Source organism: Myotis daubentonii, chromosome 8 (genome assembly GCF_963259705.1).
Source record: "Myotis daubentonii chromosome 8, mMyoDau2.1, whole genome shotgun sequence".
In the NCBI taxonomy this organism is placed as follows: Eukaryota; Metazoa; Chordata; class Mammalia; order Chiroptera; family Vespertilionidae; genus Myotis; species Myotis daubentonii.
Genome location: NC_081847.1, coordinates 64482015 through 64505085, shown reverse-complemented (window position 1 = coordinate 64505085; position 23071 = coordinate 64482015).

Genomic DNA, 23071 nt, shown 5'->3' with positions numbered 1-23071 from the left:
TCTTATTTTAATATAGGAAGACTATTGGGTCCAGAAAACCGACCCAATAAGAAAACATGCTGCCGTTTGTCTACCACAATTGAAGGGTTGATTTTAGCATCCTGGCGCATCTCTGTTCTTCACAAACTAAATAGGCGGGGAGTAAGGTGACCTCACTTTCCCCCAGAAAGTGGAGATGGTCAGTTTGTAAGCCAGGCTGTGAGTTGCCACTGGTGCAGCTGGCCCTGGGATTGTAGTAAGTATTCATCATTTCCTCCTTTTACTGCCCATTCAAGATTTCCTCACTAGCACTTCAGCTGGTCTGAGTGGTTTGACTGATGGGGTAACACAGGCCTTTAACCCCAAGGGGTCTGAAATCTTAGTTGCCTCGCTTGCGCGGTGTGCGGTTGCAGACATTGCCATTTATAGTTGTTGTGTAAGCACCTGGAGGGGCCTGGAGGGAAAGGTGCAGATACGGAGAGATGCATAAACTAAACCTGACATGGTAACCCTCTGTGGGCAGTGGCTTATACATTTTATTTTTTTCATGTAATGTTTCATAGCTGCTTTTCTAAGTAGCAATAGGGTTGACATTTGAAACATCATTTTTGGCTTGTGTACAGTGTTTAAGTATACTGATATGTCATAATGTCTTTAGTCAGTATTCAATGACAAGAGATTTGTCTCCACAGTGTTTTTTGGCTCACAGCATTTGGAGTATCCATCTTACTTGGGTGAAACTTCTGCATGCCCTTTCCAGATGGACCTTTGAGAGTACAGGGGAAATGATTATGTCAGACTAAAAAATCCACTCAATGTGACATCAGTTTATAGAATAGAGAATATTAAATTACAGAATTTCAAAACTAGAGGTCTCAATAATTATGTACATTTAATAGATTAAAAATAATTCCAAAGATTTAAGATGATGTGCTTTACCATGATCATAATCAAATGTGCTAACATACATATAAGTCCGTAATATATTTTACATATGATATCTTAAAATAATATTTATTGTTATCCACAATTTACAGATGAGAAGCATATCTAACCAGTAGTGGAAGTGAAACCCAAAACCAAAATTGTGTGATGGCAAAGCCCATGCTCACAACCATACACACACCTGCTCCCACAGCCATTGTGAGCAGGCGAAAGTGGTGGCGAAGCATTAACAGGTGTGCAGGTACACCCTTAGCTCACAGGGTGGAGAAGCTGTGCAATATGTTTATACTTAACCCATTGAAATGTCATACATCAAAATCGCTGAGTCTAAGAACAAGAACTGAATTTCACCACACAATCCATATAGTTACAACTCTCCAATTTTCATGAAAGCATTTTGAAAGTACTTCCTCTCCAACACCATTTAAAAAGATTAACCAGCAACTGGACAACTTAAACTATAGATTGGCTATGTTAAAATATTCACATCACAGTTATATATTCAGGTGTTATTTCTCTATTGAAATATTTCCCAAAAGGATATTTTTGTCAAGTAAATTGGTAGATGGATAAGGGTAAATGATTGGATACATAGATTTATTCATTAGATAGAATTTATTGCATTCTCTAAGCAGAATTCTTCTGTGATAATGACCAGAAATGAAAACATACATTCACACAATGATCATTTACTCATTTATCAAGGATTTATTGAGCTCCTAATATATGCCAGACATTCTGTTTGTTTCAGTGAAATAATTGATGGTTCATGATGATAATAATAAATTGCCCCAAATTTTGGAAAATTTTGAGATGTATTTTGAAGCTGCTTGGAACAAGTAATTGCACACACACACACACACACACACAATCTAGGTTGTCTTCAACTTTAGATGTCTTTCCCTCTTTTTTATTCTAGACACGGTAGTATAGTTCTTTGGTTTCCCCAGGAAACATGCTCTGAGATTTACTCGTAAATGATAGAATGGGAAGGCTGTTGGGGAACAACAGCTGTCAGAGGTGAGGAAACCAGGATTGTGCTGGGGAGAATTTGAATTGTGATGTGTCTGCAATTGAGGCCTCGGCCAATGCTGTGAGGGGTGCTGGGCCAGCTTGATCTTCAGAGTTCTCCAGCCTTGAGACCAGGATCCTAGGCCACTCCTTGTCTCATCGTTGAAAGGGGGTTGCCCCTGGGAAAGGAGCATGAACTTGGGTGAAGTGGTTCTTTTTAGCTGAGGGCAATTCTTGGAAAGGACTCAACTGCCAACTCGCAGCAGCTGGGAGATTGAAAGCTGAGTCCTCTAGAGCCCACTGAGCAGACACTGAAAGGAGTGACATAGTTTTGGAACCCGTTTTCCATAAAATAATATTTGGAACTTGAATGACAAAAGGCACATGAGAATTGGGGCAATTGGTGAGGAGTTATTCTTCTTATTATATTTAAAATAAGTAATAAGCCTAAAGGTGGAGAGATGAGTTATAATTCAAATATGTCTTCTTTTTCAGTTTCGCAAGGCAATCCATACAGTCTTTTGCCAGAAGGAAGATGTGTAAATGGCACATAACAGTCACCTTGTTCTCCTTAATTGTTTGGAGCTGTGGTTGGGGAGCCCAGACAAACAATGAGTGCAGATCAGTTGCTGCATCGAATTATTTTTTATTCAAGATTAACTTTCAAGCAGAATTTTGGAAATGGGCCTAGATCTCCACTGACTTAGCAAATGCCTGGAAGACGAGACTGAAAAACAGTAACATAAATCCAAGGCTTGGCACTGAGGTGTGGGCATCCGGGAGGACAGCTACAGGTTCCTAAGACTGAGCATTTCCTGTGTACTTTGGTATCAGAGTGATGAGAAATGCTTCTGGAAGGCGGACCCAGCTTGAGTGTAGAATAAAGAAATTAGAAAAGAAAGTAGGAATTTTAAAGAGAATAATTATAGATTTAGGAAGGTAAACACTTCAAAATATCAACTCTGAAAATTAAAAACATCTCAAATGTCCATTTTTATGGAAAGAGTATTGATTTTCTGTCCTAGTCATAATTATCAGGCATGATTGGAGATATTTGTAACATATTAGAAGTCCCTGTGGGCCCAGGATGTTGTGTCGTCTGTGGAGTAACTGAAAGGAGAGAGCGTGTGTAGTCTGGGCCCCTCCTAACACGAGAGCTGCTGATGGCTCTGAACATGAGATTCTGATCTGTAGAAAAGGTGTCAACTGACATTGTGTTCCTCCAGAGGAAAGACCAGGAAGCAATGAGCATTCACAGGGAGATAGATTTTGATCTAACCTAGAAAGGACTCTCTCACATTCAGATGTACCCACCCCACCTGGACTTGGTCAAGCAGAGGCTAATGGAGGCCACAGGGACCTGAAGAGGCCTTTTCTCCACTGAGTGGGAGGGCAGGACACATATCTGCCAGAGACCTTCCTTCTCCTGAGTCCTCAAAGATGACTCTGCGTTCTGCCTTGGCTCCTCTCTCGTTTTCGGTCATCGCGGCCATGGCCACAATGAGTGCAGAACATCAGACTGGCTTGAATTCAGCACGGCCTCTGCTCGCTAACCTGATGGAGGTGCAGCCTCGGGCATACGCAGGGCGTGTCATAGAAAGTGACTTGGAATCGGGCAGAATGTAGTTTGAGTTCCTGCTGTTATGCTTTGGGTTAGTCACTTCCCTTTTCCAAACGGTAGCTTTCTCTGCCTTGAATGGCCATGATAATACATAACCTTTGCGTGTCTCTGTGAGAGTTAGGTGAGAATTGTTTCCAAGTGCCTAGTTTGGTACCAAGACCAAAGTAGGCACCCACAAACGTTCCTTCTCCCTCCTGGACCCTTCAACTTTCCTCTCTAATTCCAGTTACTATAGGATGAACATAATGCTCAGTAACTTCAACTCCACTCTGGTGCTGCCTTTTGCCAAAATTAGGTCTCAGCTTTGCTGCCAGAAAAAGTCAGGAAGAAAAATAGAGTCCAAGAGGTTAAGCACTACATAGCCGGATATTTCTCATCATAATTGAAACCTAATGCATCATCTTTCTCACTAAGTTGCCTCCTTTGTTCCTTATGCTGTCACATCTACATCCTCTGTCTCTGGCCCCATCCCTAATTCATGTCCTCTAAGGTGGCTGGAGAGGTGAGCCAGTGGCCCTGGAGACACTTTGGGGCTTCATATAGGAAGGGCAGGGGTCTGGAGCCTGGAAGGGCAGCAAGTAGGATGGGATAAGGTAAGGAATGGGGGCAGGCGAGGGAGCAGGGCCTAGCAATGCCCTGTCAGACCGCGTGGTCCTCTCAGAAAGGGCCGCGGTCCCTGTGGTGCCTCCTTAACCTCCTGTGTCCACATGTGCCTGGGCATGGGGGCGGGGAACATGGACATGGAAACCTGTAATCTCAGTACACTTTGGGAAATGCTCTTCTGGAAACTCAAGAGATCATAACAACCTGCTATGACAATTTAAGTGAGACAGAAAATCATAAGTATTTGCAAGGAACTCAATACAATTCCTCTCTGATGATTTTATTAGTAATGCCATTGACTCTGTTCATGGCTGAGTTTTTGTTTGCATAAATCTGACTAGTTTTGTTTTCAAAATTATGTTTGCTAAAAACTAATGACAGGAATATTGCTGAGACATGCTTTGTGAATCTCCTGGCCTGATAAACCCTTCAGGAATTTGTCAAACCTGTGAGGTTTCTGAATTTTAGTGGAAATTCTGAGGTTCATCTTTTCTCCTAATAACCTCAGAGCATGAGCAGAGTATGATGGATTAGAGTTTTGGCATATATTTCAGGGAGCACTTCTTAAATCTGCTTTTAAGTGCTGCCAACATATTGCATTACAGTCAAATCAGTATTACAAAGGGAGGCATCATCATTTTTGTTTGGTGAGGAAGAAGGTACACTGTGAAGAGTTTGCTGAAGTTTCTATGTATCCTCATTCCAATTGCTGGTAAGTCTCAGTTTCTCAATCAGCACATAATCTCTCTCTCTCTCTCTCTCTCTCTCTCTCTCTCTCTCTCTCTCTGTCTCTCTCTGTCTGTCTCTCTCTCTCTCTCTCTCTCTGTCTCTCTCTCTCTCTCTCTCTCTCTCTCTCTCTCTCTCTCTCTCTCTCTCTCACACACACACACACACACACGCACACACACACACACACACAGGAATCTGGCCACTGCAATTTTCCCAAGCTAATAATGGAGTTTGTGGTCTGGAGCCTGTGATCTTTTCTCACTCTTCCATTGGCTTCCACTGAGCAGCTCTACATTGGAGTTTGCACTTCCTCTTGCTTTTACTGAGGCCAAGAGGCATCACTACCGCTATCTGATATTCTGCCATTCAAACAAAGTCCTCTCAAACCTCGTTGTCTGATGAATAGGGGTCTGAATCCCAAGAAACAAAGCATATGCTACTATTAAACATGCTTTGTTAGCTCTTCATCCCAAAGCAGTGGACTTATTCCTGCACCCAATCCACCTTGACTCACCCAGTCCCACATTTTCTCTGCAGCCTCACTCCAGATACCAAGTTTCTTATTAATTTCAGTGGTTTGTTAACAAGTGACAGAAAGCCTCAAAACCTAGGGAAGGCTAAAACAGGATCCAATAGATTCTCCTGGAAATCTAGAGTAGGAATAGAGCTAGGTGTCTATTCAATTTACTATCACTGGGAAACCAATAATCCCACAAACTTGGGGCATAAAGCAACCATTTTCTATGCTCATGGATTCTGTGGGTGAGGAGTTCAGATAGGACATGGCAGGAATGCCTAGTTTCTGCTCCATGATGCCCAAAGCCTCAGCTGGAAGATTCAGATTCCACTGGGGATGTATTGGCATCTTGGGCCCGGAGTCCTGGAGGTATTGTTACTTGCATGTCACATGTTTGAAGTTGGTTATTAGCAGAGTCTCATTCAGGACAGTTTCTGCCAATCTTGGTGACTTCTTCATGCACCTTGGGCTTCCTCACAACATGGTGGTCTCAGGGGAATCAGACCTCTTATGTAGTGGCTCAGGACTCCAAAGGACAATGTCCAGCTCAGAAGGCAGAAGCTGTACTGCCTTTTGTAATCTACCTTCAGAAGTCACCTGGCAATAATTCCGTTGCATTCTTTTGGTTACCAGAGAGTCACAAACCCCACCAAACTTAAGAAGGAAGGAGGAATTGGATTCCATGTTTTGACGGGGAAGTGAATGGCAAGGTTTCAGAAGAGCATGTGGAATAAAGAGGTACTGGTTTGGTCATCTTTGGAAACACAATCGGTAGCCTCTCAATGGTACTAAAATCAGTACTTGCAAAACCACCAGGTATCCAAGCAGCTTCTTTCTTTAGAGCTAGTACCTTCTGCTCTGTTTTTGCATGTTGACTCTGCCTTTCAGTCTGTATATGGATGGGGAGAAGAAGACTATGTTATTCATGTTCCTCAATATCATATCACTAAAATGGGGACAATAATCTCTAATAATTATTTTTGAGAATTAATGAGATACTCTATATAAAATGGACTAGCACAGATTAAATTAGAGTTGTACAAGTCTAATTATAAGTTGCCAAAAAGAATCTGGTTTTCCAGACTTGGATCTGGTGTCTTCCTTCGTTCAGTCGGCTGTGTCTAGGACCAGGGTCCCAGGAGCTCAGGGGCTGTCATGTAAACCAGGCAGACACTCTGAAAGGGCCTTCTATATTTCCTATATTATTTTACCCCCCCAATTTATTTTAAAACTGTATTGCCACATTCAGAATTTTTATTCACCCATTAAAAGTATGAACCCTCTTAGAATTCCCCAAGTGCCCTTTGCAATTAGCAAAGCCTATGTCAATAGTTAATGAAACTCGTCAGACTTACTGTAGAGATGGCAACGTTGCCTTTGCAAAATATTTTGTGGATGTCAGTTTATTTTCATTTCTCAGAGCATCTTTATTTCAGCCAGGTCTAAGATGAATCTTGAGGTTGGCAAACTTGCCTCAGTTTTCTTTGCATGAATGCTTTCAATATCCATTCCAAACATGAAGTGTGCATCCCCCACTCTAATACACCCTGACAAAGAACGTGGGTTCAGTGCCCAGGACCTCCAGGCTTCATGCTTTCCTGACAGTCATAAAGACTCTGTTTGGCCTGTTCTACCCGAACAATATTCATCAGCTTCTGGATGCATTTAAATGAACTCTAGTCCAACCCAGGTCTGTAATGTCAAAGTAACACCAGAGACTTTTCAGTTGTTCATAATCACAATAGAATACAAACTCTATGGAACAGGGATTTCTCTTTGGTTTATTTATTGTAACACCAGCATCTAGGATAGTGCTTAGCACATACAGTGGATACTCAATGTGGGACGCATAGACAGTTTGATGTATTAACCCTTCAATGAATGTTGACATTTTTGTGTTCAGAACTTAAAAGCCTAAAAGAATGCTGAAGTAGGTTGCTAATAATACATTTTTGGATATGACAGGTCAGTGAACCCCTCAGTACCTTTTAAATTACCTCTTAATCCCCGCCTTTGCACCTACCAAGCCCACTTTCTCTCATTCACATTTTTGGATACTATCTGTTCAAATTCAGCAAGAGGAAGTGGGAATCAGAGTTTGGCAGTTTGTGCAATCTGTGAACCTGGGTGTCTCACCTGGGTACTTATCTTGCATGACTCAGTTGTCATGGACTTTTTTGGAACATTGCGATTAGTTTCTGTGATAATTCCCCATTTGGTCCCTTTGGCTCAGCCAGTGGAGACAGAGCATAAAGCGAAGGGTAAAAGGCTTTGGTGGACACACAAACTGTGGGTTTGAATTTTAGGTGACAAAATCCTGTATAGAACTGGGGAGAATTTGTTCATTTCTGCCCAGACCCAGTACTGCTCTGGTGTATCCCAACAGCCTCTTCCAGAGGTCAGATCCTCCTTTTGTGGCTGGATGGATGAAGTACTGAGCTCCAAAATTGCGCTAGCCATGGTTTCTGAGACAAGGACTAGCCCGACCCCTGGCTCATATATGTTTCAATTCTTGGTACATACTTAGATTATACAAATAAAAAGTTCAGAAAGAGACTTGCAGAGTTGCTGATGTTATTAATCAAATTATTGAAGAAAAATTCTATTGTTTAATGTTAACATTTATTGTATTATTTTCCATTTACATTGTCAAATTGATTTTTTGTATTTAGATAATTGTATTACTTGTATCTTTAGAGCAACCCTCTCGGAGGGTTTCAATGTACATTAGCATATTAAATCACAAAAATATTTAGTAAGGAAATATTCTTTGTTAATCTACAATATCCGAAACTTACGTGACCAGATGAATTGCATATCCACATTGTTTTCTTTCCCAGGAAACTATTAATATCTGGGGGAACTAATAGAACACTTTGAAGAAAACACTGCCCTATGAAGTCAGAAGTTCTCTAAGACCTCTGCTTTTGTGGGTAGAAGAACTCCTAAGGAAATGTTGCTCTTTCTATGGTCACTGCTGCTGCTGTTCATTTTTTGAGTGCCTACTGTGGGTCAGGTACTGGGTCAGGTCTTTACATATATTCCCTAAATCTTTACAATACCCCAACCAGGAGAGTCTGAAATACCTATTTTACCAATGAGAAAACTGAGATTCATGGAGGTGAAATAATTTTCTCAAAGTCAAAGTGAACCCCATGCACACTTTGACTATGCAATGCTGCCTTTCAAATAATGCTATATATATATATATATTTTTTGCAGTCCAGGGTCACCGTGCAATACAATTCAGAAAATTCATTTTCCATGGTTAAGGTGAATAACTTTTTCTCCATGTCCCTTAATGTTATTCCTTGTTTAGTACTGCTTGCATGTGCAGTAGTAATGTGAGCAAGAAGGTACCTGCAGTGGTGGATAATGCATAGGCTCCTTAAATAATGTATTACAGACAGGACATTAAAAGGTTATGCGTTCAGTTGCTGATGTAGCACTAGAAAAGTGGATATGTTGGATCACGAAGGGAGAGGAACTAACAAATGCTTCTTCCTATGAACCTGCGGAGCAGCAAATCTCACAAAATTGCCTCTGTAATTCTCTTGACTGTTTTCATCTCTCCCCACTCTAGCCCCAAACCGCCTTTCCAACCATCTTATGGTGCCCGCAAGTCATTCTGATGGTTCTTGCTGTTGACTTTGGGAAGGCTACTTCTTTCAATGCTGTACTAAAATCCAAGGTTGGCTAATGACCTCATATCAGTTTTCTAGGTGCCAGTGCATTGGAAAATCCAGGTTAAGCAATTATACTTTACAAGTCTCATGATTCTATGATTTGAGTGATATTTTATGACTGGTGAGAGAAACTCTTGCATGTATAGAGACTTTCTTCTTTTCTTGAACATGGTACTATGAGTTGCAATTGTACTTATTACATCGATCTGAGGGTAAGGCTCAAAGACCAGGTGATATTCCATTGATTAATTTATAGAATGTACACATAGAACATGTTCTTCATAGTCACCTACAAGAAGTGTCATCAGAATTAGTTCAGCAACAAAGATTCTGAGGTTAAAAAATACTCCCTAAAATTTATTTCAAAAACGCATTTATTTAGAGAAATTTGAGGAGCTATTTCTGGTGTTTATGAAGTTACAAAATGCCAAATAATGCATAATGCTCTAATTCCTCAGATGTCTTACAAATATTCAACTTCAATCAAAACACTTAACAGAGAAATGAGAACTAAACTAAAAATCACCTTAAAATATACACTTTAATTTAAAGTTGGATTTGTTTGGTTATTGGCTTTCATTACATCTTCAAGTTGCCCAATTCCTAACTTAAGTATATCACAAATTTAAATTTTAGAGAGAGTAGCAAATGAAGAGGTAAAGCACTGCATTTATGGAAGATTACCAGCAGTCTAAGGCAATTCTCAACTTAAGTTAGAGGAAAGAAAGCCAATAAAGCTATGAGCTTCTCTTTTATTTTGATTAACTTCTAATGTCCATTTTAAGTCAACTCTAGTATTCTCCCAAAGAATGTAAGCATACCAATATCACTGCATTTTTCCAAAATCTGTTATGGCCATTGAAATTATTATTGTAAATAAAATATTTACATGTTATATAACCAAATGAAATGTCTATGTAGATGATTGCTACTTTTATAAAAGTTAAGTCAGATGTTTTAGAAAGACTGTATAAAAGTGATGGGCTAAAATTTTTATATTGAATTAGTTATTTGTGAGATTACAGTTAAAAATTAGAACAAATGGTGTAGAATAATTTCAATATCTAGGGAGAGTCTTCACTTGGTTGAATTTGAGAGTGTTTTTAATATCTTTCTCCACTAAGTAAAAAAAATCTTAGATGATACATTATAGGTGGTTTATACAAGAAAAACATTGCAAAACACCAAAATGCAGACTCATACCCCAAGAAAATGTCTTACCTTAGGCCAAAAGAATTTTAGAAATGCACATTTATATCTTTTACCTGACAATCATGTATTTTACGTAGTGTTCCCCCTGTTATTTTAAGTACCAACCTGGCATCATAGATAGTTATTACAATATCATCGACTATATTCCCTATACTGTACTTTTCATCTTCAATTATCTTGCTCAGATTATTTTACAGAAAACAAAGTATTTTTCAATTACAGGAGAAATATTTCATCTGGACAATTGCAAGTGATACTAGCTCATATTTCAGTAAATTAAGAGGTCTTGTTGCTTAGAGTATAGATGTCAGAGGACAAAATCATATTTGTATATATCATGAAGGATGGAAAACTAGTAGTTTTGTTTTGCTCTGATTAAAAAAAGAATATCATAAGCATTTGTCAGAAACATCTAGGTAGCCCATTCTAAAATAAAAAGACTCAAAAAAGTAATTTAAAGAACAGTATTTTTTAGTGCAATGAAAACCCTACATACTATAGCATAGTGTAACAGGAAACCATGTCTTAATGATAATTTAAAAGACTCATTTATATGAAAAATAACATTTTAGCTTCTCTATGCTGATGGGCCCGGAATAAGGATTGTAGGAGAATTCTGAGAATTATCAAACTAGCAAACTGGGCTTAAAAAGTATTCTTCCATGCTTCCAAGAAAGTATAGAATTGAAAAACAAAACACTTCATATTAGAAACATTTTTTCATAATATCCATAAAGGAGTGAATAGCAAGACTTGCATAAACTGTGGCAATTGTTTAAATGAGCCTATTATTCATTGACTCGACTGAACGCAGGAAGCAGCTAAGCAGGTTCATTCCATCTCTTCAGTCCCTTCCACACTATGAAGACCTGTGGGCAGCCATAGTGTGACTGTTGACTGGACATGAACACTGAGAGAAGCCACAGAGAGGCCATAATGACCGTTCCTAGGAACTCTACTAGACCACAGACACGAAAGCTGATTCATCTCCAAAATCCGACAAACTCACACACACAGAGAAGTACAAAGAAAAGAAAATTAGATCATTGTCCCAAAATCATCTATGAACTATGAAACCAAAGAAGCCTTAGAATTTTTAAGGTATACGGAAAGTTAGTGATTATCAAATGAATGCATTTATATTCTGTAGGAAACATTTAACCATGCTTGAGACAGCATTTGCATTGTGAGGTACAATTTAAGTTTTATTTTTCATGCATTTTTGTTTTATTCTAAAATAATTTTATTAAACAATAGCTTAATGCTAATTTAATATTTCCAGGACACATATTGTTTTCCCCAACTTGTGATAGCCAAAGCCTTTACTCTGAGATGATCTAATATTGCTTGTATATCTGAAATCAGATAGATGACTAGCAAGATGAAGAAATGCTACTTTAAAAGCATAAGTCTCTGTATCAAATTATTTGCAAGTGCTCCTTAGCTCCCTCAGGAAAGGAAAGAAACTGCTGACATACTGGAGAAGAAACAGGCTACATACATTAGTGAGGACTCAGGCTGTCTTCTTTGTGTGTACTTGCTATCAACAAAGTATCAGGTGAGCAGAGCACAGTCAAATTCATTTAATCTCTTCTCAAAACTTACCATGCACATCAATCAATCAATCTGGGTTAAAAAATATTCAGTTGGTATTTTCTTGCAAGACTGCCCAGAACCTTTAAGATTCTAAATTTCTTGTGAGCCTCTAAGCATTAGACATTATATTGAGCATTTCCACACATGTTGGACTATGAAACCCTTTTTCTAGCACTTCATAGTTTCTGAAACACAGATTGGGAAATGTTACCATGGCTGGCCAAATACTGGGAAAATGTGTTTGTTCATAAAAGTGGAGATAATTTTTTTAAGCGGAGATATCTTTTAGGTTTAGCATGTTACTATATCTGTGCGTGTAAAAAAAGTAATAACATTTTAGAGCTGGGGCCTATTTTTCACTTAATCTAATAATCCGTGTATACATATTATTGCCACAAGTATTCTTAGAACCTATTTGGAAACAGTCAGGATGAAGGATTTCAGTGAATGAATGAATGAATCCAGCCCCTTGTGCAGCCTAGTTATTGCAGGCTCCTTTACCCTTTGCCATTACTAAGTACTTGAGCCAGATTGGGATGGATTTTGGACAGGTCAGAGTGGATGGCTTTTCCCTTACAAGTGGGAAGAAGGAAGTGAGGTAATGAACTTTGGAGGTAGTACTCCTACCTCAGGACACCCCTTAGTCATATAGTCATTATTTGATGGGGTTCCATTGCTGAATACCAAAAGTTATCTACTCATTAAACAAGGCCACCTGTGTCTCTATGTGCTCAAACAGTTCTCTGTTTGGAGGCTGAATTCATGGAGTGAAACTGCATTAGTTGACTTATGTTTAAAAGAAAGATCCTCTTATCTTGAGTTATGTTTTGATGCCCTGAAAGACTTACTGGCAGGTTATGATTTATGACTTGCTGCACATGATTTATGGGTCATGTTCATAATTATATTGATAAAATAAACATTCCTTGCATATGCAGTTCCATTATGCACTTAAATATTAAAACAGTATTAAATGCTTTCAAATTTTTCTCAAGGACTTCAGACCCAAAGTCTACAATAATAATGATTTGTAGTGTTTGGGGAGCCTGTGAAATTAGTCAAAAGTATTCAAACTGTTATAACTGTGTTTGTTGCTTCCTGGTCAGTGTTGTGTCTTGACAACACTGTGTCTTGAGACATGGCCAATCATGGTCCAGGTAACCGTGGTGATGGTTCAGATAACCATATGTGTTAAGACAGACGCAGGGCCAGCACCTGGAACTAAAGTTGTTGACTTGCATAGGACAGTTTGGCACTCAGTCCCAGCTTCAGAGACTGGGCAAAAGTCCAGGCTGGTTATCTGGGTATGGTCTTTTAAAGGTATAGTGCATCTGGGAGTCTACCCCAAAGTAAGGATAAGGCATCTGGAGGTCTGACCTGAAGGAAGGTAGAGGTCGAAGGTTACACTTTGAAGGGAACAAGCAATGAGATCAGGAGAAATCTCCTAGGAAGGTTGACTACCCTCCAGGCAGGACTCCCAGGGAGTGTAGAGGCAGGTTAGCCTTCCCTAGTCCTTGGCTTTCTGAGCTCAGATGTGAATGTTAGTGTTCTCAGAAGTAATTACATTGGGAAACTGACATTTATCAAATTCACCCAGGTCTGATGATTAAAAACCAAAGTACCAACTTATTTCTTTACAGTCAAAACTCAATGCAAAGGAGATATTAATTAGATCTGCTGCCCAGCTTATGTTCTCCTTGTAGATGTATCTGCATGGGAGTCAAATGATAATCAGAGGAATACAGTGGAGCATGAGCTCTTAGCAAAAGTAGGTATCTTAGGCATTAATAGCATGCACTTGTCTCCATTACCGGATATTCTGCCCGATGAATAGTTTCACGCTACCTGGGGTGAGGCTTCTTCCTTGCACAGGCAGGAGACAGTGTCAGAATTTGCTCCTTGCCTGTATTTTTCTCTGCCTGCATTACTAATCATTTCCATTTTTCTTGGCACAATGTTTTTTTATTTATTTATTTTTTTAAGATAAACCAGTATCTTTTTTGTCCTCATCAGGTAGTGCTGACCTGAGAGCCATTCTGCCTCTTGATGGTGAATTGGTATAACTGTTTTCTGAACCATTTAGATATTTGTTTTAAGATTAGCTCTTAGAGATGATCTACTTTCCAAGTTCCTGGGGTGGGAAAGTTGTGGGAGAAAAGCCCCTCATTGTTGAACCCAAGAGCTACCTACAGTGGGTAGTGCAGCCGAGCAAGAAGGATGCCAGAAACAGCTGTATTTAAAGACCTAAGCAATAGGAAAGTGTAGGACAGAGGTGAAAATTCCATCATATTTATTGGAACATTACTTTTGGTATTCTAACCGGCTGAGGCACAACCCTGTCTATAATTAGGTTCAGTAGTACAGATGGCAGAAAGCAAAAACATTCCTTCTTCCCTCCCTCATCCCTACTTTCCTTCCAACAATGTAAGACTTAATGGCTTCCATATACAGCTGCTAAAATAAAATTGCAGATATCAATTGTTAATAACAATTTGCATTCATATCCGAAACATTCCATGCTTGCTTGATGCTATTGCTGTTTGTTTGTTATATCCATCCTCTACCTTGGAGACTTGTTTTTCACCTAGATGGCCTTTCTGAAGGTAAAAGTAGATATATTTTCCCTCATCTATTAACTCCATCTTGATTTGCTTCTTCATAGACATTTTTTTGTTTGTTTACCTTCTTTTGGTCTTGTTCTTTCCTCCCAATGGGATGATGCTAGATGGATGCTTCATTTCTTTACTGATTGCCTCACTGAAACATTTGCTTCAATTAGAGGAACTGGCAAATCTAAAAGGTTCTTAAATATTTCAGAAAAATAAATGGCAGATAAATTTCCTAAATAGTTAATTGTTGGGACTTCTGGGAAGATGGGGTAGATGTAACTTTCCCTCCTCTTCCCATTAAGGACAACTTAAAACCCCTGGATAGTATAGATAATATAAATAAAAGAAGACTCTGAAAGGTGGAAAGAAGAAAGTAGGTTGGCTGGTGATAGGGGGACTCATGAAATAGCATGGTGATGAGGTTATTTTTTTTAATATATATATTTTTTTGCCTCAGATATTCCAGACCTGGAGCCGAAGGGGTCAGCGATGTGGAAACAACAATAGGTGCAGATGACAGAAGCTAAACAGAAGGCTCTGTCTCAGTCTAGGACATGGGCAGCCAGCAGGACAGAAAACGTTTAGATTAATAACTTCTCCATTTAAAATGCTTTAACCATAGCATTGATATATGTTTGTTTCTATTTTCAATAATTTTAAGTTAAATAATTTTAAAAGAATTTGCTTCTTTAAAAAATTTAATATTTTATACTTATTGCTTTAATCCACCTGTCATATTTGAGTTAATGGTGTGAAGGAAATATCTGCATCATTTTAACTTTCAAATGTTTATTTTAGCTCTAATTTTCACTCTAAATGGTCTCAGTTTTTGATCAACTGTAATAACTGGAGTCAAAATAAATCTATAAATATTAAATTCGTTCAATAACCACTTATCAATATACTTGACTAAGTACCAAATGAATTAATACACTTATTATACTCTTTTTTAAAAAATATATTTTTATTGATTTTTTACAGAGAGGAAGGGATAGGGATAGAGAGCTAGAAACATCGATGAGAGAGAAACATTGATCAGCTGCCCCCTGCACACTCCCTACTGGGGATGTGCCCGCAACCAAGGTACATGCCCTTGACTAGAATCAAACCCGAGACCTTTCAGTCAGCAGGCCAACACTCTATCCACTGAGCCAAACCAGTCAGGGCACTTACTATACTTTTTTGCTGGTGCTGTTGCAAATATAATCTCTCTTCCAAGAAAGGGTTCGCAAAAGATTATCTGGAGACAGTTGACTGGGGTACTCTGGGATGAGTAATTAACTCCACTTAGGGAATTCAGTTACACTTGCTATGATCATCATAAAATGTAAAGAAAACTAAGAACTAGAGACATTAGTGACTAGACCAAATTTACACACTTTAGGGACAAGATTGTAGTAAGAAACCATCTCTCATTTCTCTGCTCAATGCTGTTTCTATCACATTGCAAATAACCTTAAACCTATCCATTCATCATAGAGCATGTGTTTTTGACTCCTAGACAATAATTTTGCTGAATTAGCTTACTTTATTATCCATTATTTACTCTTGTGTGGGGAAAAGATAGGATTCAAAAAAGTGGGCATATAAATCTTTCTTTTCATTCTTTTCCTCTCTAATTTATTCTTTTTGGTGTATTATTGAATTTCCTCTCAACTTATGATTTTCAAGCTACTTATATCCTTTGATATTGTTTTTTTAAAAAAGCCTGACTACATGACTAAATACTGCATGGACACACACATGCACACACGCACATGCACACACACATGCACACACTTCTCTTTGAGGGTGAATGTGGCACAGGCAAGGGACTTAGAAAAGAATAAGCAATTTAAACTGTTAGAGTGTGTTATCATTAACTATTTTCTTAAAAAATAAATACTGTATTCTAGTGAGCCAAGAAAATTAGAATCATTAATACTAGAAATCATAAAATAAAATTAAAATCAACTTTATCCAATGCCTCAAAGGAAGGCACTTTCAATTGCTTATTTTTCTCAAGTATTTCATTATTCTTGCTGGTGGAATGCAAAGTGAATGGCTGGTCTAGAGCCTTCCCAAAGGCACTGAGTGCTTAGATAATAAAACAAAATCTTTGGCAGAGAAGAGATTGTTTATGCTTTTCTTTTATTGCTTACTAAAGGCCAAAAGGCTACTTTAGAGGGATCGATATTCCTGAATTGCAAACTTTTTAGAAGCCTAAAGGAAATGAATCTTTGTCAAGTAAATGTTAACCCTCTCTTTGCTATAGGAAAGCAAAGCTGGTTCTCCCTTACAAATTTAATTTTGCCCTGCTTTGGTGAAGAGGAGACGTCATCTTCCAGGAGCTCATGACTAGTTAGTGTTAGCTTTATTATAACCAGCCCACTCTTCCTTCTTAAAGACTACGAGCTGGGTCTGGGGCTTCAGAGAGTTCCGAATATTTGCAGGATGTGAATATTTGCTGAGGCCATGACTAAATCATCTCTTTTTGTCCTTCAGTCTCAAGCCTTTATCTTAAATGTCACCTTCTCACTTAGGGCCAATCATTCTATCTCTCCCTCTCTCCTCTCTCTCCCTCCTTCCCTCCATCCCTTTCTCTCTTTCTCCTCCCTTCTCTCCCTCTTCCTGTCTCTCCCTCCCTCCACCCCTCCCTCCCTAACTCTGTCTTCCCCTCCCTCCCATCCTCTCTGTCTGCTATCCCTCCCTCCCTCCTTCTCTTCCTCTGAGAAAAGAGAAGACAGGGAAAAAAAAAAGAGATAAATATCACCTCCTCATTGAGGCTTTCTCTGGCTCCTGAGAGCAGTTGGACTTCCTGGCATACGTTCTCAGTGCTATCCAGTTTTCTTCTATCATAGCACTTTTCTCATTTTTTTGTTAATAGTTGTGTAACTTCCCATCTTCTCTGCTACACTGTAAATTCCATGTACAGAGCCTGTCTCATCTTCAAGACCAGCGTTTGGTTCAGGATCAGGCACAAACAAATGTATGTATTCGCAGGGCCGAGTGAATGTCATTAACTGCCCCCCCTGCACACACACACACACACACACACACACACACACACACACCTGCCATCTGATGCCTTTGGAACTTGCATGGGGCATCATTTCTCTCACCTCCAACATGAAGAAATGGAAATTCAGGGTTGATATGATTTACCCTGGGTCCACAGTGAGAGCTAATTCTGGTAGTTTCAAACCTTAGTCTGTACATTGCTCAAGTCTCAGCTCCTTCTACTCTAAAAAGCTTCCTTCATGGAGAGTGCAAATGTTGTATAAAGAGGTTTAGTGATTCTACCCACAGACAACAATTATAAAAACCAGACAAAAATTGGAAAATGACCCAAAACACAAAGAAACTTGAGACAAGTTTACTCATTAAGGACTGTTACTGCATGGGATAAAAAAATATAAATTAATGACCTTTCTGCCTGGGGCCATTCCACAATCCCCATACTTAGCCAGATACTGGCATTAGTGACTTGAAGGGACAAATGATAGTTTAGCAGAGCAGCTAGAAATTTTAAGGAAAAATTTGAAAGCAAAAGATCAACAGAATGGCTAAAACCCAACCTCTAAGCATAAACTCTGTCCAAATCCTTAGGTAAGTATGGATTAAAAACTAACTCTGTCTTCCCCTCCTTCCCATCCTCTCTGTCTGCTATCCCTCCCTCCCTCCTTCTCTATGTACTACACACAAAAGATATGAGAGCTGCAAGAAAAAGCAGGTCGAATTTAGAGCAAGAGGTTACACTTGAAAAGTACAACTTCTTCCGGTAAGATTTTTGAGTTTCAGTGCCTTTGAGCACATTTCCCAACACATGCATAGTGAAAACTATAGAAAGTGGAAATTTTATTGGCTTGAAGTGTCATAGCCCAGAACTTAGGGCTGACATAGCAACTGGAAATTTAGGGAACAAAACTTGGAGTCAAGGGAAGCACTGAGAAGATAAGCCTCAAAATGTGAGTATAAACCCTTCATAAATCTTTGGCTGATTGTTAAGCTACACAGGTTTAGGATAAATCCCTCCAGGGGCCATGGTGAAAAGTCAGCAGGTAGATACCAAAATCCAGCTCATGCACGACATCAGCTGCTGCTCACCACAGACATGAGAGACCTCACAATTTGGTTCCGCACAAATTAACTACCTATGAGGACAAAGAATTCCAAAAGGACCTCAGAAAAATATGGCAGATTCTAGAGTTTGTGCAGTGTATAATGTATTATTTATAATGTCTAATTTTCAACCAAAACTTACGTGATTTTCAAATAGATTTTTTAATCCTATAATCACAAAAAATAATCAATAGTAACTAATTTCAACTGGCCTATAGTTGCATTCAACAACAAAAAATACATAATGGCTTTATAAATATATTCAAATAATTTAAAATATATTCAAAAATTAAAGGAACACATGGTATAATGAGTGAACAAATAAGAAATCTCAACAGAGAAATGGAAACTATAAAAAAGAAACAAATGGAAATTCTAGAGCTGAAAGGTGCAATAAATCTATAAAAAACTCACCAGATGGATTTAATAAAAAATTTTTACATGGCTGAGAAAAAAATCAGTGAATTTGAAAATGGGTAATAGAAATTCTGAAATTCTGAGAACCTATAAAAGGATTAAGGAAAAGTAAAGAAAGGCTTAGAGGCTTGTGGAACAATAGCAAGAGGTCCAACATATATGAAATCAGAGCTTCAGAAGGTGAGAAGAAAGAGAATGGGGGATAGAAATGTTTGAAAATTAATGACTGAAATTCTTTTTGTGGGAGAGATCAAGCAAAGGACTTGTATGCATGCATATAAGCATAACCAATGGACACAGACACCAGGGGGGTGAGGGCATGAGCGGGGGCAGGGGGCAGGAGGGGGACAATGACACATATGTAATACTTTAATCAATAAAAAAAAATGAAATTCCTAAATTGGGTAAAAACCTTTAACTTATCCAATAAGCTCAATAAATACCAAATAAATTGAATACAAGTAAGCCAGGCTAAGTGCATCATAGTCAAACTTTAAAAAGCCAAACATAATAAATCTTGATTAACCAAAGAACTTATATGCATATTTGCATAACTAATGGACATAGACAATAGTGCAATGAAGGTAGGGGGTAAGGATGGTTCAGGAGGGAGGGGATCAAAGGGGGAGGAAGAGGGGCATCTGTAATACTTTCAACGATAAAGATAAATTAAAAAAATAAATCTTGAAAGAATCAAGAGAAAAATATTACACACTTCATACAGGTGAACAATGGTTAGATTAATGGTCAATATTTTAAAAGAAACAATAGAAGCCAGAAGTTGTTGGAATGACATATTCAAAAAGTGAAAGAAAAAACTATAATCAAGAATTCTATATCCATCAAACTATCTTTCAAAATTGAAGTGTTAAATTAAAAACATTTCAGATGAAAAAAATTCATTGCTAGCAGTCTTGTACTTCAAAATACACTACAGAAATTTTTTCAAAATGAAGGAAAATAATACCTGATGGTAACTTCATCTTCAACAACCAAAATAAGAGCATTAGAAATGGCAAATATATATATATATATATATATATATATATATATATTCATATTTATATATATATACACTCATATTTATATATATATACACTCATATATATATATATACACATACTCATATTTATATATATACACTCATTACCTTCAATTTTTATAAATTTCCATTGCAAAGTTTCTCCATTTTCAGAAGTAATTAAAAACTAACTTTAAGTAGATTATGATAAGTTAAAAATGCATGTTGTAATCTTTAAAATAATCTAAAAAATAATTCAAAGAAATGATATTAAAGTTGTCAACAACACATACCATGCTGACCGGATGGATGTTTGATAAAAGCCCTTGATTGCCAATCAGTGTTGGCCACTCAATATTTTAGATTATAAAATTGCTTGAGACAGCTGCCAGATATAGTCTTTTTTTTGAGAGACAGTATTAGCCTGTCATTGATCACTGATTGAAACTATCTACTATTAAATGACATAAATTGTTTTGAGACCTAAAATGCTGTGCATGCAATGGGTTATGTCATAAAAATATTCCAATCAATAGGGAGCTACACAGAGGATTCCCTCATCAAAAATAAATGGTGTATTTAAGAATATGCTACAGGAGAATCCACTGAAGGAACCCATTGCCTACATAAGCAAGTGGCAACTATGGCTTTAAATCTCCCTGATGAGTTACTTAACCCGATATGATTAATATTGAAGGAGCTCAAAAGAGCAACATGGCTTACAGAAATGCGAGGTTCAACACTCATCACAATGGTGGCTGCATTGTGCCTGCTGATGGCCAGACAATTACTGTAGAAAGTTAAGATCAATCCACTCAGTGGACAGAATTCATAGTGATGTTCCAAGAATTAGAGAATCTAAGTGATATTGACAAAAATGTGCTATGAATTAATATTGACTCTTGAGCCTTTGATGACTGAAAAATAAAAGAAATCCTGGTATCAAGTTTACTGATATAGAGAAACATTACAGGTGTTGTAGTAAGCATTCTCCACCTTGTGCCTTCGCCCCTCCCTACCTCCTGGTATTTCAACCTTGTGTTGTCCCCTCCCTTATTTTAACGGGGATTGTCTGTGTGACCAATAAAATAAGGTGGAAATAATGGCATATCACTTTCAAGGTTAGAATTTAAAAGACTGATTCTGTCTACATTCTCTCACTCAATTTCTCTTCCTTGGATTACTCATTCTGCTGAAAGCTAGTTGAATGTGGTATGCAGATGACTGTGGCCATCACAGACAGCTCAACAACCACTTCATGAGGACTAAACACCCAACTAAGTTGCAACTGAATTTCTTACCCTCAGAAATTGTGAGATAATAAGTACCTATTTTTAAAAATTGTTTTTTGGGGTAATTTGTTGTATAGCCACAGATAAGAAATACAGATATGAGAAGGAAAAAATCAAAGTGAGTCGTTGATGTTCAACAATAAAACCTTTTCTATTCAGAAGGGCACCAGAGTCAACAAATGACTATCCTCACTGGAAGTGGCCTTTTGCGTAAATGAGATCAGTGGTCATGGGGACATTCCAGCAATTCAATAATGGGCAGAAGAAAGGTAGATCTCACTGACTATTTTGCAGGCTTAAAATGAGATTAAAACTTGTTTGGTTTGTCAATATGGAGAGAACCCAAACAGGCAACATTGGTCATGACTCCAGTAGGATATAGAGCAGTGGTTCTCAACCTTCTGGCCCTTTAAATACAGTTCCTCATGTTGTGACCCAACCATAAAATTATTTTCGTTGCTACTTCATAACTGTAATGTTGCTACTGTTATGAAACATAACGTAAATATCTGATATGCAGGATGGTCTTAGGCGACCCCCGTGAAAGGGTCATTCGATCGCCAAAGGGGTTGCGACGCACAGGTTGAGAACCGCTGATATAGAGGGTTTGGAATGTGATAGACACTTATTTTGGATCTGGATTTGGTAATGGAAGCAATTGCTTCCAATACCATCAGATGATTAGACAGAAAATATTTCAAGTTAGATCTTCACAACAAGAAACACATTTTACTGAAGATGCAGTGCAACAATAAGCTAAAAATATCATATTATATTATTCACAGAGCAGTGAATTATTAGAAAACTAGAATGGACAATTAAAACACATGCTTACTAAATTGGGGCAACAGATACAGAATTAAAGAGATGGCTTACGTTTCTAAATGAATGTATGACATTACGGGATCATCAGCAGATATATTGAGAAATATATAGAAGAGAAGAGGGAAAAGTAGTATGGATATATTAGACAAAGGGATGACTCAAGACTCAGGTGGGACTGAGCCATATGGCACAAGATTTCATCATGCTACTCAGAATGATGCTCAATTTAAAACATGAATTATTTTTCTTTTTTGGGAATTTTCCATTTAACATTTTTGCACCCTCATGAACCTATATGTAAAAATCCTGAACAAAACATTTTTCAAGTTAAAATATATAAAAGAATAACCCACATGGCATGGCTCAGTGGTTGAGTGTCAAACTATGAACCAGGAGGTCACAGTTTGATTCCCAGTCAAGGCATAGCCCAGGCATAGCCTCCTGCACACCCCACACTGAGGGACTGGGTGCTGCCATCTTGTGGCTGTGGGTGCTTCCATCTTTGAGGGTGGGGCAGTCAATTAGCATACTCCACCCTTATTGGCTGTGGGCGCTGCCATCTTTGCGACTGTGTAAGGGTCAATTAGCATATTCCCTCTTTATTAGACAGGATAAAAGAGAGAAAAAATATGATTTTTCTGAATAGAGGTAAAAAAAAGCATCCAGTAGAATTCAACAGAACCAATAACAAACTAGTAATATAAAACATCTTCTTTAACTTGATAAAAGACAGATATGATAAATTTACAACTAACATTATGCTTAAGGTTAAAAGCCTGAATACTTTATATTTAATTAAGATCAGGAACAAGTCACTATGTTCTTTCACTGAAAGTCCTGAAAGGCAAGAAAAAATAAAATAAATGCAGGTTGAAAATGAGTATTATTAACATTGTCAACATGGTTA